General features: G+C 44.3%; 1 protein-coding gene across 1 annotated transcript in view; it reads right to left on the bottom strand.

Annotated features, from left to right (window-relative positions):
• The window catches only part of C1QTNF7 (C1q and tumor necrosis factor related protein 7), a 48,079-nt gene extending 43,598 nt beyond the window's left edge, over positions 1-4,481 (bottom strand). Inside the window, exon 1 of the mRNA XM_010151052.1 lies at positions 4,257-4,481. The gene's annotated coding sequence lies outside the window, so the exon portion shown is untranslated. The remainder of the gene's footprint in view (positions 1-4,256) is intronic.
• Positions 4,482-21,729: the final 17,248 nt, after the last annotated feature.

Raw genomic sequence — 21,729 nt, 5'->3', positions numbered from 1 at the left:
AGCTGCTAAAGCATGACTGCGATCAAAGTCTGTTCTCGGGGTTTAGGACCAAAAAAGGACAGGCTCTGGTAGATAACCTTCAGAGCACATCCATGCAGAGCTGGAGCTCATCAAGACTGAAAGGATCCAATTGCTCTGTTAAAAAAAAATGAACGACTTGGTGTCTGGAATAAACAAGGGATGCAAAGAGTAACCTAGGTGTTTGTTAAGTCCCAAAAGAGCCACTTCCACTGTTTAACGATGGTGACAAAGGATGTGAAAGAGCAGCCTGGGATGTGTGGGGAAGGTGGGATCAATCCCCAGGTGCATTGAAGTGCAGCAGGCTGGCGCTGTGCAGGAACATCAGTGCAGGGTTAGCAAGGCTGGCGTAACATCAAGTTTTTATAGACTGCTGAAAAGAGAAAAGACTTTTGGTCCTGAGTCGTAACTGCTAGTGAGTATAGCAGACACGAGTTCCAGCACAGGGAGCATCTCTCTCCAAGAAAAGGGAGAGTTTTCCTGGACAAATCCAGAAAAATTTCAGACTTTTTTTTTTTCCCCCCACAGATTAAAAAAAAAAAAATAAATAGGGAGGTCCCTCTCTCAGCAGCTGACAGATCTGGTCCTCCTGTGCTGTAGTGACGGGATACCCAGGCTGGCCTGGACCCAGCCAGGAGGTCTGTTGGGCCAACAGAAAGAGGTGGGGTGAGCAGGCTGGACACATGCCTCTTCAGCTCTGCCCTTTGAGCCCTTCTTGTTTTTATAACGTGGTCACTCCCTGTTTTTACTGCACATTTTTTAAACTACATTTCAGTTCCCGCCTCTGCTATTAATACTCTCTCCACTCTCATTTTTCCTGAAAGAAAAATATCTTTATTGAAAGAATGTAGCAAGAACTGGGAGAAATAAAACAGAGCACACAGATTACAATACATCTGAAAAAAACATCCCCATACTGAACAGTTCCCTTACTTCCCCAGATTTAACTTCAGACTCTTGCCAGATTCCTGTTTATTGCAGGGTGTCCGATTTTGGGTTTGGGGTCTCTCCAAAGGGGGAGGGCAGAACATAAGCCATGGGATGGGTGGCCTGATGGTATCCAAACAAGGTCAACTATCTCCATTAAATCTTGTTCAAGATTTGGCTTCCAGTTCCGTAGGCCCCATTCGGGTCTGAGAGATGTGATACACAGATGAGGAAGACAAATCCAGTAGATAGACTGAAGACGAGCCAATACATCTAAGCCAGTACAACATATGGACTCTCACATCTCTCAGCCTAGGAAGATTGGTCCCCACAGATTTCTTCAAGATTTGCCCAGAAGAAGTGAAAAACCCAGCCAGTGAGACTTTTCTCCTCTTTCCCGCTGGATTATTTTATAACCGTACACCTCTTGCTGCCAGGATCTTTTTCCCATTACACACAGCTTATTCTTCCCCTTTAAAAATGTTCTGCATTATCCTCTGTGATAAGAGTTGGTTTTGTGCTAAACAGTTCTGCCCTTCCCAACACATACACCTCACACAGACGGATCATGTTGTCATATCCCCCCCAACCCCGAGGTTTAGTGAAACATGACTTGAGTCAGGTCCTCTGCCATTCTGCCGTCTGCATCCGGCGTCAGGTGAGGCTAGGCACCCACGAACGGATTCATGCTGCTTTTACAAAATGAAAACTGTATCCTAATTTATGAAGGATTTACTTCAGCACTGGAAAATCAGAGTAATCTGCATTTCTTCTTTAACCCAGTGGAGAAACTACCCTAGTGATCTGCACCTCTTACTTTAGAGAGACCATGAGCAGAAATGAATACATTTTGCTGACAGTGGCAGCCCAATGCCTTTAACTAAAATGTAAATCTGCCCAGTAATTATTTCACTTGCAGCCTTTATTTTTTGTGTATGATCAAGAAGATGAGCCTGCACACTCTCTAGATTTCTCTACAAAGGCAATCACATAATTGCTTTGCTGTCCTTTCATCTAACAAAGGATCCACTTCAGCAGGTAAAATGGAGTTTGACGTCTCTTGTATCTGTGACAAGTAAACTCTAGGAATCAGAAACACTGCATTTTTTTTTTAATGCTTCTTATTTTTATAAGGTTGCAGCCTTAGGATTTTCACTCCCCTGTGAGGTTAAGTTTTTTTGGCCAATATAAATTGTCATTTCACCATCTGCAATGTGTCTCTTCGGTAACATGGATGTTATTTGGTCAGGCAGTGGCAGAATGTGTAATGCTGCTGTAGCATCTGTTTAAGGACCCTGGCAATTAGGCTTACCAGTGTGTGGGACAGATCTGTGAATGGACACGTCACAGAGGATTAAGGATGTGAGTCAACTCTACCACAGTGAATGGGACAGAGGATCCCCTGCAGGCACTCAGATCCAGCCCTCAAGACAGTGCTTTTTTTAGGATTTCCATCCACCTTCTCACCTTGCCACTGTGACTTTAGATAAGTGCAATGATGCCAGAGAGGGTGAAATAATACAAACACCATGTTCTTTATTTGCATCAATCTCTGTTATTGCTGCTGAGCCAGGAGCAGTCCCTGGGGCTGAGATACTCTGTTTCAGAAACCATCCTGTCTCCTGTGTCACTAGGCTGTATGGAGCAGGACCAGCCTTCGCCACCTTCACTCTCACCTGCCCATCACATCAGTGGGATATTGTGGAAGGACAATAAGAAACGTAAGGAGCAGGCAATCACTGGGAGAGGATAATATGCTTCCAAATCCCCACATCACATTGTCCTCACCTAGATGACACCTGATGGAAATGCTCCTGGTCCTGCCTTTCCAGAACTCAGTGAGGATGGTGATGGTGGGCTTCCCGCTCGGCACAAAACCTAACCCAGGGGCAGCTTCAAAGGGAGCCAGGCTTTCAGGATTTCCTTCATGCCAGTGGGTGGGCATTTCAGCTCGCTTCCAGTTTTGCTTTTCCACACCCTTTCCCCTGTCCTTCCTGCACCATATCTCTCTACTCTTAAATGCATTTTTCAGATGGATCGTGGCCCATGGGGGACAGCCTCAGGAGGACACACAGCCCTGCATTCCCACCTGTTCCGAAAGGGAAAATCCACTCCAGCAGCACAGCTGAAAATGTCCCATGCCAGGGAAAACAAGGAACAGACACGGAACAGACAAGGAAGAAGAGATTTTCTGCCTCCTTAACATACCATGCTGTATAACAGGGTAGTTGTGTGATTCCTGAGGCAGGCTGCTGTTTCTCCAGCCACCAGTGTTAGCACGTTTCCATAGCTTGCACAGCTCCAAGGGCTCACGCCCATATTTTCCTAAATCTTCAGCCTGAAAAGCTTCATCATTTCCTTGAGAGTGAGTGGGTTACAGAAATCAGCCACCACTGTGAGTATCAGGTTTTGGGCAGCTGGCACGCAGGCAAGGTTTGCCTCAGCCTCGCCTGGATAATGGCAACCAGAGACCCAGGGGAAAAAAGGGACCAAGAAACCGCTAATCCATTTACACTCTCACCTACTCAGACCAAGGCTGTGTTTAATCACTTACGCTCAGCATTTCATTTACATTGAACAACACACTTTCTCTCCCTAGCCTGCACGTAGGCACAAAGCATACTGCTGGTAGCTGGAAGCACAACAAGTTAAATGACCTTGGGGAAAAGAAAACCCAAACCAGGAGAAACAACCCAGCAATAACAAATGGATATATTTGTGAGAGTTTAATAAGTTAAATGCAGGAGCTTAACTTTGCAAGAGAACAGCCCTGAAGCAAAATGATTTATTTGGTGTTTATGCCTTTTTTTTTTTTTCCCCTAACAAGTTTCTATGAAACCATAGCAACAGAGGTTAAAGTGAAGATTTGGAATGATGTTGGAATCATTCATGAGGGAAAAAAACAATAATATCTGTTTCGGGTTGATGGAATGTAAGATTAAAGCTAAATAGAGAGAAATATTTCAAAATATTTTAGGCAATTAAATCACGCTAAATGCTGCGACAGGTAGACATTTAAAAACACTTTTTTTCCCAGATAATTGTGTCCTTGATTTTTAAAAAAAAAATCTTTCTGGTAACTTTCTGATAGGAGTGTTATGTGCATAAATGTCCAAGTTTATTACTCTTCTCTTACAAGACAACACACATAAACAGATGTCACTGAAGCTCTACTACAGTCAATTTCTAATGGAATCACATGTACCCCAGCAAAAATCTGCATTTTTCTGAAATGTCCCTCTATTGCATTCTCTTCTTCAAATGCTTTTCAGAGAAGCCAGAATAGGAAAGCAGAATCAGTTACAACTTACCTTTACGCTTGAGTAGATGACATCGTCTTTTTCGGGGAAAGCAATGCAGTTCTGGGTAGCGTCGTAAGTGCTGTAAATTCAAGCCGACAGGTAATTGTTGGTGATTCAAAATCCCTTAAAACAAACCTAAACACCGCGATGACAAATAATGTACTTTGTAAAAACTTATTTGAAGCTTGATGGTCCTATATTGAGTTTTGTAACTGTCTGTCTCAGCTAAATAAGCTCCCACTCCTTTCCTCGGATACTTGCCAACTTTTCTAATTTAAAGCAACTGTGAGCTTGCTGTAAGACTCCCACTGGAAGGAGCTCAATGTATACCATGGAGCAAGCGTGTGCTCCAGACTGAAGCAGGATGACAGAGTCCCAAAAGGACCTGGGGCATAGCCTCCCCGAAGTAACGTTATATCATCTCTGGAAAGCATGATAGGCTAAGTTGTCTCCTTCTCAGTAAGGACACAGAGAAGAGGAAAAAAATCATGCTCCTTCTGGCATGTAGTCCCCTCAGCGTGGGATTTGGGAGGAGCAGCATCTGCCTCAGAGTGCGGGAGGAGGCAACAGCCACAAATACATAAAGTGCTCAGAGCCCCCAAAAGAACCTGGTCCCCAAATTGGCGCAAAATATTTTTAGAGGCACTATTCCTTAGACTGAGGCTTTGGGGGCAGGTCCAGGGGCTTTGTCCTGGGCTTCCTCAGCTAGTTCAATGTGGGTTGCCCCTCTCATGGGGTGGTTGGGACATCCAAGCTGAGGTTCATGGCTGAGCACTATCCCAAACTTCCTGATATTTGAAAGTTTCAAACTTGTGATTTTGGAGGCACTCATGGCACTCTATCTTCAAGCTTTAAATAAGAGAGACATAGTCTTCAAAAGCATCAGCTTGCTGGGGTTGGCTCTGTTCTGCTTTGCTCAGATTAAGACTGCAGCATGCGGAATGTTGTTCTTCAGGAGAGTTGACTGTGCCCATGCTGAATTCCTCCTTTTTGCAAGGAGTCAATGTCAACCAGTTACGGTTGACACACGTGGTGCGCATTTATGAATCAACAGAAAAGGTCCCCTTTTGCAAGTATGAATTTTCACTGCAGAATAGCTAAAAGCAAGCAAACAAAAAGCCAATTATAAAACATTATTATGATTTGGGAAATTTCAGTCTCTGAGCTTCCACATTAGTACCATAAAAGACATAAAAGTACCTCAGACTGTGCCACAAATCACTCAGCAGTTATGGAAACACATCCAACTGACCTGCTGCTGCTAAGGTGACCGAAAGTTTATTGTAGTTGTTATTAAGTGACTTTGGTTTTCTCAGCCATATTTTCTTGCAAAACTAGGGTAAGTGAAGATGGAATCGTTAAACTGCAATTTTCAAAGGTGCTTGGTTCCCCTAAAAGAGGAAATGAATCTTGTGACAAAACAAGTCAATGTCAAAATGCCATTTGTGAAGTGGCTATAAAAGATCTTGTTCATTTGAATGTTCTAATTTACATGACACTGAAATATTAAGTATTTCATATTTTAAATTTAAAAACAGTGTCCTGTGATTCAATCAATAGAGATAAAACACTGCTGCCAATGATGGCAGAAAGGGTTTAAGAAAAAACATTTTTTTTCCTCTAAAGGACATTAATTCCAGTACTAAATGGTAATAACCAGGATATAGAACACCGTTACAAAATCATATGGTACTGTGAAAACTTCAGTATATGATTTTACAAGTTTCAGTTTTTCACCTAAGTATAGTTATCAGAGTATTTTTATTTTGTTCTATGGATCTGCTGGTGAACTTGGTTGCAGGTGAGCAACAGTGAAAGTACAAATACCATCCTACCTTGTCACTTAAGTGTACCTAAATTAATTTCTTTATCTTAACTTTCATTATCTTAACTTTCACTTAATGATCAGCCATTAAGCATATCCTTTTAGGTACTGGCACTTCTGGAAAACTATCTACATCCTTGTGAGGATTAAGGAGAACTTTTGAAGATCATTGGGTTGCCCTCATTCTCTCAGTTGAGGGGGAACCATGAGGTGGTGCTTCCTCTTCCTGATGAGTCTTTCTTGGGGAAGCAAGGGATGTTGCCCCATCACATTGGAAAAAACAAACATGTTTTCTAACAGTCTGTGGAGAAGACTGACAAGAATTATGAGCCTAGGCTCTGCCACTGATTCATGCCTACCTAGCTCTGTACTGAGTCCACTTCTGTTTACTTACCTGCCTCATAGCAACATGAGCGAGGACTAAATAGTCATTGGTGAAGTGGTAAATAGCATTAATCACACTAATTTTATAGCAGCAATAATTAAAACCAAATATTTCTTCTGAGCTAATGTCCTCGGAGGCTACCTAAATAGCTTGCTGTGGTCCACAACACACAGCACCATCTGGCAGTTGAGCTCCTATGTTACAGGTAAGGAAGCTGAAGGAGGAAGATACAGTTAAAGCTTTGTCAGAGGGAAAGAAACATGAGCTCCAATATAAAAAGAGTCTTAAAGGAAGGATTTGAACCCATTTCATTTGCTTAAGGGGCTTTTCAGATCGGGGCCAGGAGGGAAGAGTAAAAGTGGAGGCGAAACTGCAAAGCACCCTGTGAGCCTTGGAGGTTTTCATGTTCAACAGAAATCACAGGTTCAATTTCTTTGGAAGAAAGATTATATTTTTATAGGGTTGCTCACTGAAGCCTGTGATAGGTTCAGTTTTAATCCCTCTAAAGTTACAATTCTAGGCAACTATTTCACATTTTAACACTTCACCAGAACGTTGATTTTCTTGCTTTTGGCTTTGTCTAGACACAGCTCTAGTAGGATCGAGCTGTTAGCTGCAGCAGCTGAACCGGGAACTGCGATTTGGCATGCCTGTCCTCTCAGGTACAACACAGCAACTAACATAGGGATCAGAAAAAAAAGGAATCATCCATCCTGAGGAAATTTCAAAGGGGAAAAAACCACCTCTTGCCTCACCTGTGAGTGCAAGTCTTCATATGCTCAAGTACGTGCGGACATCTGTTGCATAACAGATTGTTGCATCTTGAAGACAAACTCCATGAATCCATGTAATAGATGCGTAAGAGTAAACATGCTCTAAGGAATATAGTTGTCACACCCTTGACAAATTGTGATCTTTAATCCTCTCATGTGGCAAGCAGCTGGGACTTTTTCCTGGTGACATAATTAAGTCCTTTCTCTGACCAAAGTGTTTCAAGATTCAGCAGGTTCTAATAAGTATCAAGGATGTTTCCAACACAACTATATGAACCAGGAATCAAACAAAATCCTTCTGCAGCGAACCACTATGTTGATTTGCTGGCAGGAAGGAATTATGACTTTGTGGCATTAAAAAGAGAAGTATCCTTTGATGCTAGGATTTGGGATTTTCCTGTGTTATGGCTGAATGCATTTACATCCAGATAATACTCAGTTCAATTGCCAAGATGTGAATGTAACTGCTCAGGATTCATCTTGCTTAAATACTGAGAGAAAGCAGGTTTATACAGCACATTGAACTCTAGAAGGTGACAAAGCTGCTAAAAGCTGGAAGCCTAATTCTCCCCTAATACAGAGTGGTGTGAATGAAGACTGGCTTCATCCAGGTGAACAGAACTATGTCAGTGTCCAGTGGCCCTGAATGAGAAGCAAGATCAGTTTTTACATGGAAATATAATGTCAAAACACATGGAAGTTTTTGCTTAGTTTGGTTGGTTGATTGGGATTTTTTGTGTTTGGTGGTTTGGTTGGGTTCGTTGGTTGGTTGGAGCGTGAAAACCAGTAAATTCAGGTATCACTATTAAGGAAGCAGAGGAGGGAGGGATGGATGGTCTGCTTTTAAGGGGTGCTGTTTTCATGACTCCCAGATGGTGCACCCATCTGGAGATGCCCAACGAGTGGATGACTGCAGGATGGGGACACATCGATGATGAACAGCTCATGTCCAGGTGACTGTGAAGGTACTGGGGCCACATACCTCAGGGAGGCATCTGGGTACAGGTGGATTAACTCCACATGCATATTTTAACTATATGAGATGCAAAGTGCAGTTCCAACAGGGCCTGTGACCTTTCAAATGAATATAATTTATTCTAAGCCTAAATTTGCTAGAAAACACAGTCCAAATCTCATTTACCCAGTGAGATTACCTAACTAAAGACACCTCTGCTCTGCACCTCCATTCAGTCATTAGTCAGCAATGTAAAACTAGCATGCAGGGTTTAAATCTTATCTGCCTGGAACAGCTTGGAACAACTCGGCTAGACTTACTGGTTTTAAAATCGAATGCTATTTATTGTGAGCTGTACAACACATCACATTTCTCACCCTCCAGTGAGTCAGATCACCCCAGTGTTAGGGCTTGGAGCCTTAATGGGGCAGAGCATTGCAGCTCCATTGCCTCCACTATACATCTGCAATTAAAATTTCAGTTGGAGCTTAACTTCACCTGCCCACGTCTACACATGACGAGGGGTGCTTTTTTCCTCCTGGTTTTTTCCTCCTCCCTTTTCCTTCCACAGCACAGGTTTCCAGCAGGAGTCTTAAACACCAGAGCCCAGACTTGCAAAGACGTTTTCATGCCTCAGGCCATCACTGGGAACCTGGTGAGATTTGCAGAGCTTCTGAAATGAGTGGGGGCTCTTGTAAGCTGACAAAATCTGCAAAAAGCAATGCTTTGTCAAAATCTTCTGACTCGTTTTCTCTCAGCTAGTCTGTTTTCACAAAGCAGGGCGATTGACCGTTGTACCAAATGCAGAACAAAATATATGTCAGGTTATTATCACTGGGCACAGGTCCTTCCTCAGAGTTGACAACACAAGGTCTACCTCACATTACCTTAAGTGGGAGTTAGGACCTCACATGGGCTGAGGTGGAGAACCTTCATGGGTTATAGAGATGTTGACTGAATATCCAGGGTTTTATTTCTTCCCAAACTACACAAACAGTCTATGATGGAAAAGGAGATAAAATCCACATCTGTCAGTTCACATCCTTTTCAGAGCAAGACTGTTGTCTTCGTGCCACGTGAGGGTATACAGATGTACCCTCTAGCGGCACCACAGCTTCCTCTCCGTGAGGTCTCAGCTTATCACTGGCCTTTATTCTGGGAAAGAAAAAGGAAATAAGTCACCAGTTTATCTTCTTTTTGTATTAGCTAGATGGAATGAAAACATGCTTGGTATTCAAGATAGTGTAATAAGAATGGCCTATATTTATTTCTCTTCTGCCAAGTGCAGTCAAGTAGCATATAAAGATAAGTCTGAAAATAGTGGATACCCATTTCAAATTAGCACGCATACTGATGTGGGAGGATTGGGAAGCCAAATACTTCCTCTGAGCATTATTAACAGTTTCTCCTTCCTGAGTGCCTTGAGTTTGTGCAGGCAAGAAGGCAGGGTCTGCTGGCCCCTTGACAGTGCTCTGCTGACACCGGAGCAGTTCCCACAGCTCCTGCCACGTCATGGGCAGGAATACCCCAGCACTGCCCACTGAAACATTAAATCCTAGGTGTTCATACAGTTATTAAAATGAAGGCACATGGGCATTGGAGACCACAAACAGAGACCATGGCAGCAGCAGTACACAAGCACTCCTGCCCTCCTGTGTTTATTGCCCAGGACTGAAGGGTACGTTAGAGACGTCAAGTTTCTACAAGCCCTCCATTCAAAACCCTTAGGAGTAAGAATCCTATAGCTATTCACAAAGGTTAACAACATTTTGCTGCTTTCACACATCAATCTTAATTTTCTTCAGATGTTGACACAAATATATTCAGCATCATAGATGCAAACTACTTATTTTTGTTCGCTTTTATTTCAATGGAATAGTGCTGGAAAGGACTTTTATCCTGTTTCGTATTCCACAGGGCTATGCATGTAGCACTTCAAGTCATAAAGAAAACATTATCAGCCTGAACTACTTTCTACTTTCCTTATTTTGTTTGTTCAAAGAGAAAGTTATCCGATTTATTATGCTTGGTTTATCTGGAAGCAGTCCACAGTGTGCTAGCTGAGTGCTTTGACCTTTTGCATATTCTGTAGTTGATTGGTTTGGCCATCCATCTTCTCCACTTGTTGAAACCCTCACTTAGCAAAGAAAGGCCAACAGCCAAGCCTGCGTGAAAAATGTGGCGCAAAAGGAATCATTTAAGAACAGGGTATATTTCATTGTATTTCCCATACACATTGAGGATTATGGAGAATTTGAAAAATTGCCTGAGGTGCCTGGACTTCACAACTGCTGACAAATTATGACTATATTACAATATTTTTATAAATCTTTTGGGGAAAACCAATAATCTTATGTGATCCCATCACCGTGGTACAAAGCAGTTACTACTCGTAGTTCTCACAGTGATCTGACTTCTACTGCTGGTCTCTCCAGTTTCTTTCTGACTATCTTGCCAACCCCTTTAATTTAACATGGCTAAAACCAAACTCCATATTTACCTTGTCTAACTCCCTGTAACCTTTGATTATTTCATCCTCACTTTTGCCCAGGAATTTGAAGAGGGAAAAAAAAAAAATATAGAGGTAGAGATGAACCATCTGATACAGAGGAAGGAGTTTAATCACAGCTTTCAGGCAAGGTTCTCCAGGGTATGCCCACTCTGGTGTGCCCATGTACATGTTCAGATTTCTTTTCCTACTAGTTATGTCAAGCAATCATCTCTCTGCCTGCTTCTCACCAAAGGCTCACCGCATGAGTGTTCAGGGCATGCCACATTCCCAGCCCCAGACTCCCAAACAAATACAGGGGTGAGTGCTATGTTCATTTTAACACCTGCATTTGCTAGTGGTAGGAATGGGTACCAAAACAGCCGTAGAAACACAGGTGGGAAAGAAGATCTACCCTTTCCAAAAGAGCCCTGCTCACAGGGCTAAAGCACAAATAAAGGTCCCATTTTCTCAGTGATCCTTGGATTCACAACTTCTCCTCTGCAGCATGGCACGGCTTCAGCAGCGGGGTAGAGGATGTCCTTTGGGCAGAGGAGCCCATAGCCTGCTGGTCAGGGCACCCTCCTGAGCAGCACAAGGTCTGAACTTGAGCTCCCTCAGGCTCAGGGTAGCTCTCAGCCTCCACATAAAACTCCCCTGTGAAAATGTTATTTATAAAAAGCTATCAAGCCCTTGGATGTAGAGGGCTGCATCTATTCTAATCATGTTTTGCAAGGAGAGAGTTCTTCAAAGTAACAGAGGTGTGGAGAACATCACAAACCTCTCAAAAGTGGTGTTTATGAAAGTGTTTCAAGAACTATTGGCCTTGAGCATAGGTGAAAAACTCACTGTAAAAGAAACTCACACACTGAAAAAGTGAATTTTCAAATGTACACGCACACATGACAATTTGTGCTGAAACGTCGGCTGTCCTGTCCAGACAGAAACATGGCATTTGGGTGAGTCTCAGCCCAGTTGCCCAGTCTCAAAACTCATGATTAAGTTCTAGCAATTAGTCACTATAATAAAAGAGAACTGGCTAGTGAAAGGCTGTATACCACCAATAAGGCTAGGAATTGTTCTAAATTCATGCAATGCATAACCAAGACAAAAGCATTAAAAAAATACACATCTGTTTTATCAGATGAGAGTGGTTTGTATGAATGGAGAAACTGAAAAAGTCCCTTACCTAGAGAGGGGCAATTTTTTCCTACATAATTCAGAAAATGCCCTTCCTTCCAACCTATCTAATGTGGCCCTTGATCCATGCATCTCTCAGGCAGAAAGGGCAGCTGCTGAGTGCAGCTCAGGGTTCACGCCACACGACAGTCAGCCAGACAGTCTTCAGAGCAATCTTCATAACCCAGCAAACACCAGCTTCGCACACCAGACACCATATGGTTCTCCCTGGCTTGGGTTTGAAGAAAGCATTATATGTCACCCTGCTGCAAATGATTCGAGGGTTACTCCAGGATAAAATGGCAATTGCTCAAGAAAACCAAACACTACATATAGATATGCATGTATATTAATTTCTGCTGTTCCTTATATGGCTGATAGACTGTCCTCTGGCTGCTAAACTGCTATCAGAGGGTGGCATTTCTTTTTTTAAAACACTTTTTCATTTAATAGAAGGAGGATTCTTTTAATTGTTAATTGACACCATCCCTCAAAGCTAAGGCAAAACAAATGAGAGGCTGAAGCTCAATTAATTACAGATGGCACGGCTGCATAGCAGTGGAGCAGGATGCAGCCTGCATACCAGCAGATACCTAACTACAGAGATTCAGCACCAAAAATAACCACTGAAGCTCAGCCTCTTTGGAAAGACTGGAAAGATCCATGCCATTAAATTTCTGTTCATAAAACTTTATTGTCTATGGATGCCTTTCCAAGTGAGTAGGCTGTTGGCTATACACATTTCCTGACCCATACAAGTTCTCTGACACTAATGGTAACAAAATATGGCTGGTAACTTTCTGAAATGAAACATCTGATTCAGAACAAACAAAGCACTGCTGTCAAAATTAGCTTGACTACTTAAACCTGCTGAGGTAGCACAACAGCACTGACCAGCATGAGCAATTATCTTCAAAAGCCAGAACATTTGGTTTTGTTATTAGAAAAGCCTTTCTTTCATGCATTCAGAGGTGTATCAGTAAGGCTAAAAGTTTAAGTTAAGGACTTCAGCAGGCACAGCTGAGGGTTTTAAGGCTCATCCTATACATCCAAGCTGAACTGCCATGATGGAGATCTACCGCTACCTTTCTGCAACTGAGTATTGCTGTTACCACAAGGCTGGGGATCATGTCATTGAGGGCCACGAATACGCAGTTTCCAAATCTAAGGCGTTGAGGACCCAGCTGTTGTGGGGTGCAACCCAAAAGACAAGCTGACCTTATTTAGCGGTTCCCTGCTTCCAAGATGGGGTGTCAGCCCCTCAGCACCCTGTCCTGCTCAGCTGCGTGCCCCCGCTGTGGGTCCTCCTGCTCACTGGACGCCTCTGTGGGCAGATTCAGCTCATTAACCTGGTGTAAACTCAGCCAGCAAGAAGCTGCATCTTCCTTCTGCAAAATTAATGAGCTGAAACAGTCACTGGAGGACCCAGAGAGCAGCAAAGGCGGTGCAAAGGACCACTGCGAGGAGCAGGGATGGAGGGACGCCCTGCAGCAGGAGGGACGCGGCACGCGTTGGGCTGTGGCCACCAGCTCTGGAATTGCCCACTCATGGCAGGCAGCAGTTCAGACCCAGGCAGCCGAATGTGTCCTGGCATCACCCCCTTCTTCTTTGTAGGCTGCCAAGCCCACAGCAAATGGCAGTGGTGTACACGGGGCTGCATCAGTCGCTGCAGTTCACAGCCTGGTCCTGTTTTCAAGAATGTGGCCAGAGGCAGTGATATTGCAATTGCTTGCTGTGGCAGGGAGTGCACAAGCTTGCCTGGATAGCAGGATTTGGATTTTTGAAGAACGTTTTCCACTGTGTTAAAGAAACAGAGACCAAAGTCCTTGCCTTCTTTCTACGTTTTTCTGGGAGTGCCTCAACCTTGCAGTCTCTTCCCACGGTCTCGTGACTCTCAGCATCCCTCTCTGCGGGAGGGATGGAAGCTGCCCAGCCTGGCTGGGGCACTGCACCAGGAGGAAGGCCTTGGAAACTCTGCTCCTTCCTGCCGCACTGCTCTCAGGGCAAAGCTTGGTGCTGGGGTAACAGCAGGGTGCAGGTGGAGGGAAGGTGCTGAAGCAGCAGCAAGGAGCAGTCCAGAACTGTGTGGTTTCAGCCAGGCCACAGGGCCAGCCCACACAATCGGCCAGATGGTGTTCGTGGAAAAAGGAACGGGAAGGGGAGGAGAGGAGACCTAACGCTTTCCTTGCCGCTGCTGGCAGCAAGTGTCTCTGCGGCTACACCACCCCCTGCCAGAGTCTGAGTCCCCCCTCTCCGCCCTCACCCAGCCCTCCGTCTCAGCCTGCGATGCTTGGAAATGAAGATAGAAATGTAATATGAAGAGCAGCAAGTAATTTGGAAAACTGTGCAACGTGGCAGAAGTGGGAGTGGTAACAAGCCCAGAAAGCTGCGAAGACCATCATGGCCATGCCCCGTTCCCAGCAAAGGCAGGGAGCTGTTTAACTAGCTCTCTGCGGCAAAGAAGAGAGCATGCAGCCTTAGATGAGAAGACATGTCTGTATTTGGCTATGGAAGTCTAAAAGGAAAAATACAGTTCTTATATACCTTTATTTTTGATCCTTTTGTGTGTTTCCTAACCAATTGCTAATTCAGTCCATCTATAGTGAATAAACAGACCAGTATTCTGGAATCTGTTTTTAATTACACTGTTGTTTCTTTTTAATGATGAAAAATGAGGATATCCTTTCTCTGTCCCATGTGACCTGTTTTCTATAGGGTTTCTATTTTAAAAATTTCCAAATATCTTTCTTTTCTGGTTCCAAAATGACCCTGTTCCCCACCCCTTATATTTCCTGGACAGCATTTTAACTCCACAGTAACTAATTGCCCTGTGAATATATTTATCCTCGCAGATAGGAGAGGGACCTCTAATTTCCGTAGTGCTGTTTTCCAAAATTTCTTGAAGCTTCCCAAGTGGCTCCAGCCAAACAACCCAGGAGCAATAGTGCATCAAGGCAAAAGAATTACATCATGAGGAGTTGCTGGAACTCATGGACTCAACCTCTTTTTGCACTAATGTCTCTTTGTGTCTCTTTGCAGTGTTTAAGGGGGCTCATTAAGGGCTGCTCTGCCAGGGCAGAAGTACCTGAGTGGACTCACACACGAGGCTTATCTTCGAGAGACAGAATTACTTTGGTTTCCAAATGGCCTCAAATGCAGGGAGCACAACCATGGCTTTAATTAACATTCTTTGATACCCTCTCTGCTGCTAAAAGCCTGTCCTTAGTGTAAGAATGGAGCACCTGAAAACTGGAACCATTTTTATAGGACATTTTTGCTATTCTTAAGCAGATATTTCTCACCACTTTCGAATCTCTTTTAAATAGCTTTCAGACTCACTTCTCCCAAGCAGTGAGGGTAAAATGCTTTTCTCACCTCGCACCCACAGGTTAAACCTCTGAAGATGTAAAACTCTGAAGTATCCTTTAGGATTTTAGGGAAACTTCCCCTCTGGCCACCAAAAGCTGTCCCTGCAGAGGCCCTCGGATGCTGGGAAGGACATATGTTTGAGGACACAATGGTATCACAGAACTAACAGGTCTGTAGGAAGAGAGCCAGCCAAAATGGTAGAGGGAAGCAAGGAGGGATCCAAATACGTCAAAGCTGCTTTTATGCTACAGAGTCCCCAGTGTGAAAGCAGGAACTGGAGAAGGAGCAGCAGCAGCCGCAAACCCTGTCTGGATGGGACGTTCCCTTGGCTGTCTGCTGGTTCAGCCAGCCAGGAGTCTCCCACCAACATCAGGGGGATGTGAGCCGGGCTGGGGGGAGCTAGGCTGCCTGCACACTCACCCTGGGCTGGCACCACAGCAGCGTGCGGTACCTGGTGCCGCTTTCCCAAAACCAAAGGCCATCATGCTGACAGGCTATCCCCCAGCCCAGGTCCTCTCCTGATGTCAGTGTCAAGTGCAAGGAGAAATGGCAATTTTTAGAGGGGATGATGTTTCAAAGGGGTTTGGGCATCACTTGCTAAGAAAGAGGTGGGTTTTTTCCTCATAAATTCTTGGTTAATATTGGTGTTTTTTTCCCTCCATCATGACACAAGGCCATGATAACAGCTTAATGCACCGAGGAACTCTATACATTTGCTAGTCACACCAAGAAATGGAACGTCTTGACCTTTCCCCTTGCATACCAGCATATACACAAGGAGATAAGCCTCTATCTGAACACTTCCCTCTATGTCCCACATGAGCTAAATTACTCATTCCCTTTCTGCTTTAGAGTTTGTGTGTGTGTTTGTCACCCCTGAACAAGGAATCTGCTATTTTCAAATATCGTCTCTTGACACCTTTCATTATTGGGTTAAAAAGTCTAGGTAATGGTTTTGTAGATCACGGGGTTTTTTTGGTTCCGCAGCCAGCTAGGAGAAGAATTGGCCTAGGCTGCTTTAAAACACTTAATATTGCTTTTCTCTTTTTTCCAAGCAAATGCAAAAGGAAAAATGGAGGACGAGGGAAGAGCTGCTTTGAGTTGGAAAAAAACATTTCATTTTTTGAACACTGGTGTTAAAAGACAATGAAATAAAAATGTGACTGTCATGATGTGCAGGAGACCAACTTTTTTCTCTGCTTCAGGAGATCTGAATCCATCCCTCCCTCCCAGAAAATATCCTGATGTTCAGCAGTGAGAATATTCTTGGGTGGATCCTCTGAGTCTCACTGACATAAGTGCAGCTTTACACAGGCTAGGTTAATGTTTTCTGCACTGAAGAGAAGATTATTTGTCATTGAGAGGGTGAGGGCACTCCCCAGTGACGGGGGAGGCTCCAGTTCCCAGTCACTCTTCCCATGATTTGAAGCAAAATCGCAGCATGAGTTCACAAATTCTCATTTGCTGCTTCAAAATTATTTTATTCAAGAGTAATTTGTTCCCCTGCACCCTCCCCAAAGAAAAGGCAAAGGAAACAGGATACTCTGCTCATCTGTATTCCAGGTAACCTGTCTGTGAGCTTAGTGGCTACTTTTAATCCTTTAGGAAAAAAAAAAAAAAGTGACGTAAAAGCAACGTTTGCTGTTGCCGCAGTTGAATTCCATGGGCAGAAGTGGTCGAATCAGTGCTCCCAAGTCACTCCCTGAAGGGACTGTCTGCTGCTGAGCAATTAAGGAAACAAAAAACACCTCCTTGCACAGATGTGTTGTATCAGAGAGGGAAGATCTGCCATGCTCAGGGGCAGGGGAGCTGTGGGGATGTTGGGATGTGGGGAACTGTGGGTGTGGGGATACAGGGATGTGAGGGTGTGAGGAGGTGAGAGCCTCCCTCCTGACGTGGCGAATCCTCCCAGCTCCACAGGCACATCTGCACAGTGTGCCTGAGTCCAGTTCCTTGGCAGCATCAGTCCCCACAACAGCCATCCAACCACATTTTCCTTCAAATGGCTTACAGCCAACATCGTTAGAAAACGGGCTGTGTTGTAGCAGATCGTTTGCTGCCCCGGATGAGGCGGGTTTAGGAAAGTGCCTGGACTCCCTTCCCTGGGGAAACGGTGGGGTGTTTGCCCGAGGACTGCTGTGGGCACAGCTCTGGCTGCCCAGGCCCTGCCTGTCCCGAGGCCAGGGTGCCCAGGCTGAAGCTCCGCTGCCTGCCCGGGCCGGGCTCGGCCTCTGGGCTGGAGGGGGCTCGGGGTGCCTGGGGAAATAACATGCCGAGGTTTCTGCCCAGGTTCAAAGAACTCTTTACTAAGGCTTGAAATGTAAAGTGCTCTGGCATTCCCATGACGGGTAGATCAGGGGGGATTGTTTTTTCCCCTAAAACAAATCAAAGGCCTGTCCATCACCTGGAGGGGAGCTGCAAGGAGCAAGGGTCCCAGAAAGCCCAGGGCCAGCTCGTTTTCTGCCTGCTATTGCCCTCTGGTGGCACTTTTGAAAATACCATCGTAATTTTATTAGTGGGACTGCCGTTTAGTCCCCCACTGCTTTTATTCTTTATACTCCTTTTTTACAGTTTGCCTCTAATGTATTTGACGGCATCACCAGCCTGAGCAGCCCCTGCCTGGTGATGCTAAAACCGAACTGTCTGGGTGGTTGCCAAACATTTCTAAATGCTCCTCCTTCATCAGTAGATTTTTTGATACTGATGTTTCGCCCAACTAACCCACTCAGGGTGGAAACTCCTGAAACTACATCAAATTGTACCAGCTCAGGACATGGCCCTCTGGGTTCTTCACACCCTTTGGGGCACTCCTTGAGGAGCGTAACCCAAGGGATGGACTTCAATGTCCCCCTCACCTAGCTTGAGAGCATCAGTAGGTTTATATTCCAAAGGCAAGTTTTTGTCCAAGAAAGGTTTTTTCTGAAGCCAGAATAATAATGAAATAGTTGCTCCAGTGAATCGGTGAAAATAGATGGAGCTGTTCTGCCCTACAACAAACTTAGCATTAGGGTTTCTGGACATAGGTCTTGTGCATTTGAAATGACCCAGCCTAGGAGTCAGCTCCACCAAAAAAAGAGGCAGGCATCTTGTTTTAGGGGTGCAACTTAAAGTTTAGATATCTTTCATATAATATATATGAATGAACACCCCACACACACACTTACACATCATATAAATTTGGAAAACATCCACATTTTCTAGTCAGCTTGGCTAAACTTGGGAAATATCCTCCCAAAGACCAGACTGCCCACAGCTTTTGCTGGCGTAAGGGTTTGCTGTAGGAAAGCTGGACGTGGGGTGTCAAGGTGAGGCTGCAGCCAAGCAGCCTCGATGTACCAACACTACCTGCTGCTTTCGTGGCTGCATAGCAGATCTGCTCTGCAAATAACACAAGATGGAAGAGCATAAAAAGGATGACTTACACCTGGGGTTCCAGTCTGAACCATTCAACCCAGCTATTCCCCAACTCAGTGAAGCTTTCATACAGGTTTAAAAAGAATTATTGCATTCCCTAAGTGAGGAACCTAACAAAACCCAACATCAACAACAACAACAACAACAAAACCAAAAACACCACAGCAGGAAAGCAGAGCTCAGATCTGAGCCCTGGTTTATGCCAGCACTGAAGTGAGACAAGAGGAAAGCCAACCTGGCATTTCAGAGTCTCCTGCTGTTGGCGATATCTTCTACACTTCCAGGCCTTTGGGACGCACTCCAAAGAGTGAGAAAAGCACATTACATGCCTTTCTGGTGGGAAGCCTTCAACTCCTGGGGCTTTGCAGAGGAGAGAGAAAGGACCAGGGGCCTCACGAATGCCTGTAAGGATCAAGAGGCATCTGCTGGGCTGGGAGAAGGAAGCAAGACAGAGTTGCAGATGAAGGAAAAGAGTTACCTTAAAAGCAATTTAATGCACAGGCAAAGCCGTAAAGCTGAACCCAGGTGCTGAATCCTCTCCTGCAGAAGAAACTAGAGAGTACATTCGTCCATAGTCCTTAACATCACAAACTAGTCTTGGAAGTTAATTGCTCATTATGCAGATGAATATGCCAACAGAATGAACTTCTACTAATAGGGATAAAGAACTGGTGGTCTTAGTGAGAATGCTGTGGCTGAGGGATGGTGCTGAGTGTGCTGCGGGATGCTCAGGCACCTGCTGGCCACGTCGTGGTGCCTTGCATGCAGGAGAAGGACCTTATCCTTTGGGCATTTGCCTGAGGCCTTAATGGAGATTTTATCTCATGAACCACAGGGCCAAGTTCAAAGTTTGGAACTGGGAAATTTAATACAGCATCATCTAGAAGATGCCTTTTATTAGAAAAAGAAGGTAGGAAGAAACCCAGGGTCTTCTGTCTGTTTTCAAAGCCCTTGTGCTCAAAGGATTACATTCTTCTCTCATTTTGTTAACATTTCCAATTTAGTTTTTGGAGATCTGAGATTTTAATCCCCTCTTGTATTTTCAATAGCAGCTGTGTGGCACACCTCTCTCCTGCTGATGAAGGCTAAGATGTAATTTGGCTTGTCATTTCACTCCAAGAATAGTCTTAGTGTATCAGAGTGTTTTCTCTTTATTTTTGGATATACAGTTATGTGAATTCAGTACCTGTTCAAGGCTCCTGCCAGCACCTGGAAGTCTCCTGAGTGGGATCAAATACACGTTTTACTTCAGCAATATCAAGCTCCCAGCACTTGGTTGCAGTTTCTTATTACCAAAATTTGAATTAGTAACATAATACAGAAAATCCAATAATAAACTTATTTGTGGAAGTGGAATTTCAGGTTCCTATTATAGCTAATCACTGAAAAAAACCCCAACAATTTGACCTCAAGATACATAATTAAAAAAAAAATCTCTTTAAATGCAGAACAAGAATGTTATCTGCTTTGTGGGGTAAAGGCAGTAAGAAGCAACGTGGATATGAGTTCACTGCCCATTTGCTGTAACTGAAAAGCCATATTGAGGCTTCAAAATGCCACTTCTGTGAAGGTGGGTAGCACTTCCCTTGCACTATAAGTGAAGTTATTTAGGTGTTGGTAAGGTTATTCCCATGTAGAAATAGCTCGGGGCAGGTGCGTGGAGAGAGGACACAAAGGCTTACAGAGGGAAGCTGGGGTTGGGCTCCAGAGGAAGGGGACAGGCAGCAGGTACAAAAAGACTCATTTTTACTGGTGTGCAAGATTAAATCAGCCATATGCAGGCTGGGGAACTGGGGGCTGATGTGCCCATCAGAGCACCCCAACACTTAATGGCCATTAATCTCATTTTCCTCAGGACATCTCCTGTGGGAGCACAGCGCTGTTATCCTTATTTTACAAATGAGCAGCGCAAGCAAGAGGTTTTACCTGCATGGTCTGGCTGCTTCCCATCCCTTCCCCATGGCTCCTTCAGTGCAAGGCTGCTGTGGGATGCCTGGTGTGGTGACCTACCACCCCTGGAAAGAGACCAGGGAGGGGAAAGGGCTGGGCATACAGCCTGATGGTCACAGCAGCCCCAAACAACCTGGAGCATACAGCCAATACTTTGGGATTTAGTAGGACTATAGTTCTTTTTAGGTGTTGAGCTCCCCTACACTGCCAGGAGATCTCTAGGACCACCAAGGGGGCAACATGAATCTCGTAGCACTTGGTCTGAACTGTGATTATGTCCAGATTTACACCATTCTTTTCCTCTCTTTACTTTGGCCTGGTGGTAAGGTTTTCCGAAGTGTTCCTTGTTGACCGAGCTCCCCTGTTTATTTGGGTCTCAGTCATGGCTCATCATTTCCAAGCCCCTGAGGATCTGGAGGTCACAAGTCCTTGAGGATGCACTGGAGAAAGCAGTGGAGGTAGTTTTCTGGTGGATTGTGGCAGGTTTATGATAACACAATGGGTGAAAAATACAATAGTTTTGGAGCTACTCTATGTTCTTTATCTGAGATAATGGTAAAAAAAATGTGGAATTTATGAAAAAAACAACCATTCTAGCATTTAGCTTAAAATAGTGAGGAATTTAATTACTACATGTAAAAGTCATTCAGTTAAACTGTATAAAAAATATACCTCAAACACATCCTCTATATATCCCTGAAGGATTTTTTAATTATAGTGAAAGCAGTGTTCCAATACCTTTAATTTCTGCAGCTGACAAGCTATTTTATGTTCTAAATCAGTAAATCAAAACTCGAACAGCGTTGTGCAGAGGCGAGAGCTCAGATTTTACAGCAGCAGCTTGAGCTGAGTGGCACGACTGCAGACACCCTGCATCTGCAGAGCTAAACACAGCTCCGAGCATCAGAAAATTTAAGGATGTTGTTTTTATTGTGAATCATTCTTTTGTTTAGCCTTTGAAGAGAATGTTATGCCAGCAAAAGGGCAGGCATTTGTCGAAAACGATGTCTGATTTTCGGCAGTGGCTGTGCAAACCTGTGCTGTGCATTTCATTTTTGCATCGGGGGTTTAGAGTAACTGCTTTGGTCGGACATGCCTGGAATATATGATCAAACAGTTTGCAGTCCCAATTTAAATGTATTTT

This window comes from Eurypyga helias, unplaced genomic scaffold, assembly GCF_000690775.1.
Source record: "Eurypyga helias isolate BGI_N326 unplaced genomic scaffold, ASM69077v1 scaffold17294, whole genome shotgun sequence".
Taxonomy (NCBI): domain Eukaryota; kingdom Metazoa; phylum Chordata; class Aves; order Eurypygiformes; family Eurypygidae; genus Eurypyga; species Eurypyga helias.
The sequence above is the reverse complement of the archived record's forward strand: the minus strand, read 5'-3'. Positions and strand labels throughout refer to the sequence as shown.